The sequence below is a fragment of the Peromyscus leucopus genome, chromosome 15, assembly GCF_004664715.2.
Source record: "Peromyscus leucopus breed LL Stock chromosome 15, UCI_PerLeu_2.1, whole genome shotgun sequence".
Classification (NCBI taxonomy): domain Eukaryota; kingdom Metazoa; phylum Chordata; class Mammalia; order Rodentia; family Cricetidae; genus Peromyscus; species Peromyscus leucopus.
This window is the reverse complement of record NC_051076.1, coordinates 8,365,601-8,375,397: the sequence shown is the minus strand read 5'-3', so window position 1 is coordinate 8,375,397 and position 9,797 is coordinate 8,365,601.

Below are 9,797 nucleotides of genomic sequence, written 5' to 3'. Positions count from 1 at the left end.
CATAGCAAGGGCTCTGCTGGAACATTTCTTTCAAAGCCAGACACAACGGCTTTACTTACAGATCACTACACCTGAGCTACAGGTATCATGTTCTGGACCTCAGAGAAAGAAATGGGAGGATGGATTTGAACCCAGACCTGGCATCTTCCAGAGTCCACAGCAGCTCCACATGAGGGCAGCCTCTCCTGCTCTGGTCCTGTGTGGCTTCCATGCAGCTCACCATGCTGCTGATGCCTCAAGAGTCTTCATTTTGAATGCTTGAATTTTCCTTTCTTCATTCCCTTTCCCCCAAAGGTTTGGGTAACTCTAGCTCAAGGCATATCCTTGGTTGCTACCGGCCTCCAGGCCATGGCCCCAGGGCTCACTAGTCTTCCCTCCAGGTGACAGAAGTCTCAAGACACTTCGAGAAGGAAAGAGTTATTTTGGTCCACAGTTTCAGACCTTTGGGCTCCAGTGTGTTTAGGCCCGTGGCAAAGCAGCAGCATTAAGGTGGAAGAGCATGGCCAAAGGAAGCTGCTCACCCAAGGCATCCAGGAAGCAGCAGGAGAGGGAGGAAAGGACAATGGTATGACCTGCTTCCTCTAACCAGCTCCTACCTCCTAATAATCCATTCAGCTGTGCACTCATCAGTGGGTTGATCCATTGATAAAACCAACTTCCTCATAATCTGATCACCCTGCCTAATGCCACCAGCTGGGGTCTACACCTTCAATCCAAGAGTCTTGGGGACATTTTATATCCAAATCATAATATCTCCTCATCCTTTGGATGGAATTTTGCTCATTAGTCACTTTTCTGTCTCCCGGGATGAGGTTCTTTGAGCTGAAACCCTCTTAGCTCAGAGATTCTTTACCAGGGCAACTGCTCAGCACCCACAATGCCTCAGTGGACACCATAGCTCCTGTTACTTTTCTGTGTCTTTGTAACAAATCAGCACGGGTGTAATGGCTTCAAACAGCAGCGGAGTTCTCATGGGAGCAGGAGTCTGGGTTCCTGGGTTTTCATGGGGATGAAGGGAAAGATGCCAGCCAGGGCTGTAGTCTCACCTAAGGCTCAGATTCTCATCCAAGTTACCCAGCTGTCGGCAGACCCCCGGTTCCCCATAGCAGGACTAACATAGCTGTTTTCTGGTTGGCTGGTGACTAGGGGACCAGTTTCAGTGCTTAGAAGCCGCTTCCTGGTTGTTGCCATATCCTTACAGTTTCCAACAGTGTTGCCTTCTCAAGACCTGTTTATGCAATCAGGCAAGGGTCGCTCAAGAGAGTGTCTATTCCGTTAACTTATAGCGGCTTAAGGTCCTTGATTTTGTGCCTGCAAATACCTTCACTTTTACTGTATAATGTGATATAGCCACAGGAGTTATCTTTAACCAAGTAGGAAAACCGTACAAAACATGTGAACCAGTAAACGGGAACACTGAACCTGCTTGAGTTCAGCTGACTGCACAGGGGGAGCTGTCTCTGAACATAGAGGTCCCCAAAACGTTAGCAGGTGCCTGGTGTTATTCTGTGTGTGTGTGTGTGTGTGTGTGTGTGTGTATGTGTGTGTGTATGCCTGTGTGGTGTGCATGCATGGTGTGTGTATGTCTGCATGGTGTGTGTTTGTGTGTGTGTGTGTGTGTGTGTATGATTGTGGTGTGTGTATGCTGGGTGGTGTGTATATGTGGTGTGTGTATATGCATGTGTGGTGTGTGTTCATGTGAGTGGGTACACATGGAGGTCAGAGGTCAACATTGGGTGTCACTCCTCAGGAACTGTCCATCTTGTCTTTTGAGACAGTAGCTCTTATTGGGGCCAGGGGTTTGCCACATCATAGGCGAGGCTGGCCGGCCAGTGAATCCCAGGGACCAGCCCATCTCTGCGTCCCTGGTGCTGAGATTATACAAGTGTGTGCCTCCGTGCTCAGCTTTTTCATGTTTGGGGGATTGACCCCAGGTCCTCAAGCTTGCATGACACTTCACCAAATGTGCCACCTTCCAGACCCTTAGTGTCGTTCTCAAAAGTCCCTCACGGACTTACCATGTGGATGATGACAGCTGTGTAGAGTGGTCTCCCAGGCAGAACGTATGCAAGTGCTAGGGGAACCCTCCTGCCTGTGGAAACATTGTTGCCCTCCTGATGTGCCTGTTATCCACACCGGGGCATCCATTATGACTGCTTTTCCAGGACAATGGTTACTACAGGCGTTCACACTTCTCCTACTTCCCCCGGGTTCTAACACGGGGTGGTTTTTGCATCCAGATGTGATCCTTGGGCTCTCTTTGGATGTGGAAAATCTAGGCCATGGGTGCATGTTAGAGAACAGAACAGAAACCAGAGGGCTTCAGAGCAGGCAGGGTAGCCCTTAGGAACATGAGTTCTGGAGCCAGCCTGAGCTGTGGCCATTTCGTCACTTGCTAAGTATGACCTCAGGTGGGTAACTCTTTCCGTTCTTGTGTCCTTGTGAATGGATCCATTAAAGCCTTCATCCTACATGTCCGTAAAGATGTAGTGGGTTGACAAGTACTGAGATGCTAGGATAGTAACTGACCTGCCTCAATTCTATGCTTTCTGTTATTATTATTATTATTATTATTATTATTATTATTATTATTACCATTCATCCTGTGAGAGGCTGGCATGCCTGTACATATGGAGTGGGAGATGGACATTGGCTTTTTTCATCAACCATTCTCTACCGTGATTTGAGATAGGGTGTCTTGGTGAACCCAGAGCTGACCAATTTGGCTAGACTGCTGGGCAGTGAGGATGAAGAATCCTCCTGCCTCCTCTTCCCAGCACTGGGATTGTAGGTGTAAGTTCCTGTGTCTGACTTTTATGCCAGCCAATCGTATGAGGGCATTTCCTCAACAGAAGTTTCTTCTTCCTAGATGACCCTATGAAGCATGCGTGAACCTAATTATTTTTATCAATAAAAAGCAGAGTCAGATATTGGGGTGAAAGCTGAAAGATCAGAGAAGCAGAGCAGCAGCCACTGGAAACTTCTTACCTCTATGAATCCTCCGACCAAAAGGGGCCAAGATCCTGTCTCCACCTGCCTTGTATTCCTGTCTCCGCCTCCCAAATGCTGGGATTAAAGGTATGAGCCTCCCAAGTGCTGGGATTAAAGGTGTGTGCCCCCACTGCCTGGCCTCTATGGTTAACTAGCAGCTAGCTCTGCCCTCTGACCCCCAGGCAAGCTTTATTTGTCAGAACACAAACAAAATATCCCATGCTTGTGGTTGCTGGGGATCTGAACACATCCCTGTGACTGTACAGCACGCCCTTCACCCACAGCCATCTCCCCAGCCCCTTATTTTTGATGTCGACTGTTGTGCTTGGTAGAGGATTCAGAGACGTTTCCTGGGCTCCCTCACGAGGTGAGACGTGCTTCTGAGTTCTTGGGCATGCACCAGTAATCAAAAGGATGATGCTCCTGCTACCATGAAACTTTTATCTTCTAGAAGATGGATAACTGATGAGCAAATAGACTGATGCTCTGGCTGATGCTGGGCCAAGAAAGCAAACAGAGCAGTGAGATGGAGACTCAGTGGGTGAAGGTGTTCGCTGCCCATCCTGGTGACGGAGCTCCATCCCAAGGGCTCCCATGGTGGAGGGAAAGAAGGGTCCCAAGCAGAGAAGACAACATGGTTTCATGTTTCTTTAACACTGTTTATTATCTATTCCTTTATTTACTTGGGTGTGTGTGGCTTCATCATGTACCCCGGTGTTCATGTGGAAGTCAGCTGACAACTTATAGAAGTCATTTCTTCCACTGTGTGGGTCCCTGGGATTGAACTCAGGTTGTCAGGCTTGGCAGCAAGCACCTTTACCTGCTGAGCCATCATTTTGCATTTTATATGAATCTGTGTTAGTTAACTTGCTGCTGCTATAACAAAACACTTGAGGTAAGTAATTTATCAGGAGGAAAGGTTCATTTTTACCCACAATTCGAAGGTTTTAGTCCCTGGTCACATGAGCCTGCTGCTTTGGGCCTACAGCAATGAAGAGGATCCTGGGAAGGCGAGCACAGTGAAGTGAGCTGCTCAGTTATGACAACTGGGAGGAAAAGGAGAGTCAGGAAGGGGTTGCTACACCAATATCTTGTTGAGGGCTATACCCCAATGACTGACCTCCTGACACTAGACCCCTCCTCCAAGACTCCCCTTCCCAGCACCACCATCAGCTGCAGGCCAATTCTCGAACACATCAGTTTTAGGGGACATTGCATACCTATCCATAACAGGGTCAGTCTAGCTGCTATATTGAGCATACTTGGAGGGCAAGAACAAGATGAGATGCAGGAAGCTTGGGTGGAAAAAAACATGGCTGAGGGTTTGTGGCGATGTAGAAAGTTCTGGTTTCTCAATTCTTGAATGCTAGTGCATAGAAGATTAGCAAATCAGTCAGTTACTGAATGTAAGTGAAAAAGAAAAAAACCAAAGACCTTGTTTAAAGGTTTGGGCATCGAGAGCTAAAGGCTAGAATTGAGTTTACTGAGTGAGAGAGAGTGTTCTGTGGGCTTGGATACAGAAAAACTGGAAGTTCAGGCTGGGGATTGTGAAAGCCGAAATGTGTTGTCGGCGTCCACATGGAAATGTTGACTAGACAGCTGGATGGAAGAGTCTGGGGGTTCATCCAGCTGGAGCTGTGTGCTGGGGAACTGTCAGCATATAGATAGGATTTCAAGCTGTAGTCTGGAATAAGCTCGCCAGGGGGTTGTGTGCAGGGCAGGGGATTTGCTGGCAGCTCTGGGTGCCCAGACTCTTTCCACTGGTCTCCTTTGCCACTGCTGACATGGCCAGAGATCCCCATGAAATCTCCGCTTTTGTTCTGTCTCTTCCAGCCTGAGACTCGACTGCTCAGGGGAGGCCAGCAGCCATCTCCTGATGTCGGCTCACCATACCTTTGCTTCATCATCGCGAATGTTGGTGATTTTCATTCTCTTCCCTGGACCCATCTTTGTGTCCTCTCGGTTAGGTCCATATGTTGATTCTTAGTGGTGAGGTAACCAGAAAGAACTTACGTTGTTATAATTCTGACTTCTGAGTGCTTCTAAACCAGCAGGTGGGAGGTTTCTTCTCTGCTGGGTCAAAGGCATTCATTAAACAGCAGTTGACTGCCTGTCATGCCTCAGGCGCTGTTTCCCTTCCCACACAGCACCGTACAAAACAAGTTGTCTTCCCTTATCATAGGTAGTTTCTTGCATGGCTCTGTCCCACTTCCAGGATAATGACTTAATGGTTAATATTGAAAGAGCTTTTTTATTTTTTGGCACAGACTCTCACTACGTAGCCCAGGATGGCTCAGAACTCTATGTGGCTGAGTGCCCTCAAATTTACAACCTTTCTGCCTCAGCCTCCTGAGTTCTCGGATTATAAGTGTGCACTACCCTACCTGGCTAGCACAATTCTTTAAACCAGTAGCTCTCAACCTCCCTAACACTGCCACTCTTTAATACAGTTCCTCATGTTGTGAAGATCCCCAACCATAAAATTATTTTTGTTGCAACTTCGTAACTGTAATTTTGCTACTGTTATGAATCATAATGTAAATATCTGATATGCAGGATATCTGATATGTGACCCTTCTGAAAGGGTCATTCCACCCCCCAGAGGGGTCACAGGTTAAGAACCACAGCTTTAGACAATCTCAGCATCAGTCTCCTTGCTAAACATGAGAATCATGACCCCAGCTTTCTTTTGGTAACGTGTTTGCATGGCAAATGTTTTTCTAAAATACACATGCGCGCGCGCTCTCTTATTTTTCATCAATTCTACAAGGCCTTGTTGCAGTTTAGTGCCTGTCATTTCCCTCTCAGTGTCTTGTTTGTTTGGTTTACTTTCTTATTCTCTTGGAGTTTCTATTTGATTTATTTTTTTTTATAATGAGGAAGATGACATCGTTGAATTGCCATTTCAACAATCTCTTCCAGCTTCTTACTCACTCTGCAGAGTCCTGCATGAGTCTCTTTTGTCTTCCTTTCTGAAGATGCCTTACTGGAACCCTCAAAGTTCCTATCCTAACTTGACCCAATTCCATTCTAAGCCAGCTACACAGCTTCCGATTTACCTTCTTTACAACTTGCAGTTTCCACTTCTTTATTCCACACCTCCACTGGTTTTGGTTTTCATCTTCATTCTGTTGGATTACATCATGGGTCATTTTTTTTTTTTCAGAATAAGCACAGAGAGTCTGTCACCTATTGCAGACTTTGCCCTGGGGTTGGATAGATAGGTGGGGTTGGTGAGTTCTAGGGCCTCACAGTCCACACATGCCCAGTGTTCTAAAGAGTCACCAAGAGGCATGGCAAGGAACAGGGAAAGACACCCAAGAGCAGGGGTTATGTATGCAAGTGTCCCAAGGCGTCAAACCACAGGACACACTGGGAATCCCAAACAACTCAGTGCTGTATAAATACTACACCGAGGCAAGGAGGAGAGCAGAGGGCAGAAGCACAGGGACCGAGGCTGGAGGGAAAATGGGGTTCAGTCCGTTATCTGAGAGACGTAGTGGCAATACCTCAGTGACAGGAAACCTCAGAATAGCCTTAATCTGGGCAATACCATGTCCAGAGATGTGGTCCAGAAAGCTCAGTCAGCACATGGAGGGTGTTTCAGAGGCCGGAAGGAACAGCCCCTAGAGCAGGAGGAGAGCAGCCAGCAACGGATCCGAAGGGCTTCCAGAACCATCCTAAAGCCTGCGGACTTCGCCCTGGAGCAATGACAAAGGACCAGACTGTAAATAAGTAGACTGATGTTTTGTATTAATGCCTTAGAAGAACTGCCTGGACACTGTTCAGGACCGTGAAGCCACACTGCGGTGGGATAAGAAGAGGTAGGAGAGCAGGTGCAGCGCCTTGGCCGCCACTGTAGGTGTGAGAAAAGAATGATGGTGACAACAGCTGATGTGGAGAACGGGGTGGGTAGGTGTGAGGAGGGAAGGTCAGTCAAAGGCCCGAGAGTGCTGATGAGTCACGGGGTCCAGAGAAGAAAGACAGAGAGCCTTGTGGGCTCTCATCTGGGGCCAGCGGGTGTATGGATGAGGACGCAAGTCATTTTGGGGAAAAGATGTCGTCACCTGGGATGAAGCGCTTTGCAGATGTGGGGTTTGTAGATTTCTCTCCTTTTCTCCTTGAATGTAACTCACTTTTATCTGTCAGTTGAAACAAACAGCCTGCTGTTTTCTCCTCCTAATCACCCCAACCTCTCCTGGAAACCACCCCCCACCTTCGGCTCCACATCTGCAGAATTTTCTTCAGTCCCTCAAGCCTCTGTACTTCCATCAGACCCAGGGCCATTGCGCATTGGTGTAGGTCTGTTTCCCTCTTTCTGGCCACAGGACACAGATTCATTCTTCAGAACTCAGTGTTGGTCATTTTCCCAGGAATACTTTGGTCCTGCCTGTTCAGGGTCTCTTGCTTCCCCCTGTTCTTTCCTTCCCAAGTCTCAGCTCCATTCCCAATGGCAGATGTTTTGGACTGTGCAGTTCATTAATTTTTATGAATAAACATTTTCCACAAGAGTTGAGCCTTCATGAGGGTAAGAAGCATGGCTATTTCCAAGGTTAGAACAAATGCTGGCTGAAGGAAGGGAAGCCAACTGCATCCTCACTGTGGCTGGGGCCACAGAGACTCCGGTGCCCTCCTTGGGCAGTCTTCAGATGCTGTTTGAGAAGTTGTGTTACTGATTCCCAGACAGAAACATATTCAGGATCCTGCTGAGGCCGCTGTACACAGTTCCTGTGAAACAGTGCCTTCTAGGCTCCTGAGATGCGCCACTTCTCATTCTGGGTGAAGAAAGTTACACTTGCCTGGTCACTCCAGGGTAGCAGCCCACAGGGAGGTTACAGTTGTGCTTGGGAGACAGATAAGCACACAGCATGGACAAAGCCCCTCGAGGAGCATTGCACTCTTGTAAACGATGCATGCAGACTGGGTTCAGGTCCTGATTCCTCCTGGACTCAGTTGAACACTGGACCTGAGATGAGCTAGGTACATATATGCAAAGTAAGCAAACGCATGTATTGTGATGGTTCCACTGATTTGCCACTAATCTACTGCCCTCTACCACCTGTCTTTCTGATCCACCCATCTCTTGTACAGATGTTCCAATACGTTCTGGTTGCTATGCAACCGGATAGGTAGTCCCTCTTATAGATGGCGACAGAAGGGACTCTCTCCTCCTCAAGACTGCTTGGGAACCCTGGGGCTTATAGGATTTAGGAGGATAGGATAAGCTTTGGGTCTCTAGTCAATTGGGTTTCTCTTCATGGTGATTCCTGTTAACGATGTGGGAGGATCTGAAGGCAGGCGGCTCTGCTGAGGCACACCTTTCGCCCCAGAGCTTGGTGCCTCAGCCCACAACACTGGGCACTGCATCACCCGAGGACCCAGATGGCAAGTTTCTTCATCTTGCCATCTCCATCCTGTCTTAGCTGGGATGTGGAGTTGATCTAAATTGCGCTGCTCATCTGTAGGCTCTTCATTCTGTTCTTCTCAGGGATTGTGCTGGTGACCGGCACGGATCTGATGGATAATCCTTGAAATGGGTGAGGGAGCCAAATCCCAGAATGGACAGACCAGGCGGCTCCTGTGAGGGAGTTCTTCTCTTTGGCCTTCCACCTCTCCTTAGCCATCACCTACACCAGTACACAGCAAGGTCTCAGGTAAGCACCCGGTGATTTAGTCTGTCTGGCATATGAATGAATAGAATGGGGTCATAGGATGACTGTGTCTCACCACCCGGCTGCATTGACTGCAAGCTGCCATTAGCCCCGGTTCTGCTGGGACGAAAGTTCTGCTCAGACACACGAAACACTGTTCGGGACGCGAGTGTGAGAACTGTTGACGTGGGCACGAATGGATTCAGGGATCAACAGAACGTGTTGCTACATTGTTCTGCTCCCAGATAGCTTTTCCAGTTAGAAATGTGCTTTAGCTGTCTTTTTCATTGTTGTTATATGGACTTGGTTCACTGTAAATATCATACACTGATAACCCAAACAGGGAAGTGTAGCATGAATCTTAAAAGGTCTTATTAATTAAATCAAACCTGAGGCCAGTTATTGGGGTGAACACTGGAAGATCAGAGAGACAGAACAAGCCACAGCTAAACTCACCTGGCCAACTTCTCAGCTGGTCTTGTCTCCTCAGACTGGAAGCCTCTGTGTCCTCATATCCGAATGTCTCTCAGCTGAACTGTGCTGCTCAAAACCTAAAAGCTTAACCAGCCAAATGCTGCAAGTTTCTGGTTCTCATGCCTTATATACCTTTCTGCTTTCTACCACCACTCCCTGGGATTAAAGGCGTGTGTCACCATGCCTGGCTGTTTTCAATGTGGCCTTGAACTCACAGAGATCCAGAGGGATTTCTATCTCTGGAATGCTAGGATTAAAGGTGTGAGTGCCACCATTTTCTAGCCTTTGTATCTTGTGGCTGTTCTGTCTCTGACCCCAGATAAGTTTATTAGGATTCACAATATTTTGGGGAGCACAATACCACCACAGGGAAGTAACCTAATGTATCTGATTGTTTGTCTTATTTCTGCATTTGAAAACAATGGTTGAATGATGCTTCTTGGGTATTTGTGCATTTTCTGAATGTTTACATGTAGCAGACACAGAATTGTAATACCATATAAAAATTTGACACTGCTGATTTGTCCCCGTTAAAAAAAAAAGAGAGAGAGAGAGAGAACTGTCTACAACCTAGCTACAGTAGCCATGGCCCCGTGCCTCAACAAATCTGGATAACACTATTTTCCACTTCTCTAATCTCATTGGCCAAAAATGACATTGTGTTGTAGTTAGGGCTTCTCT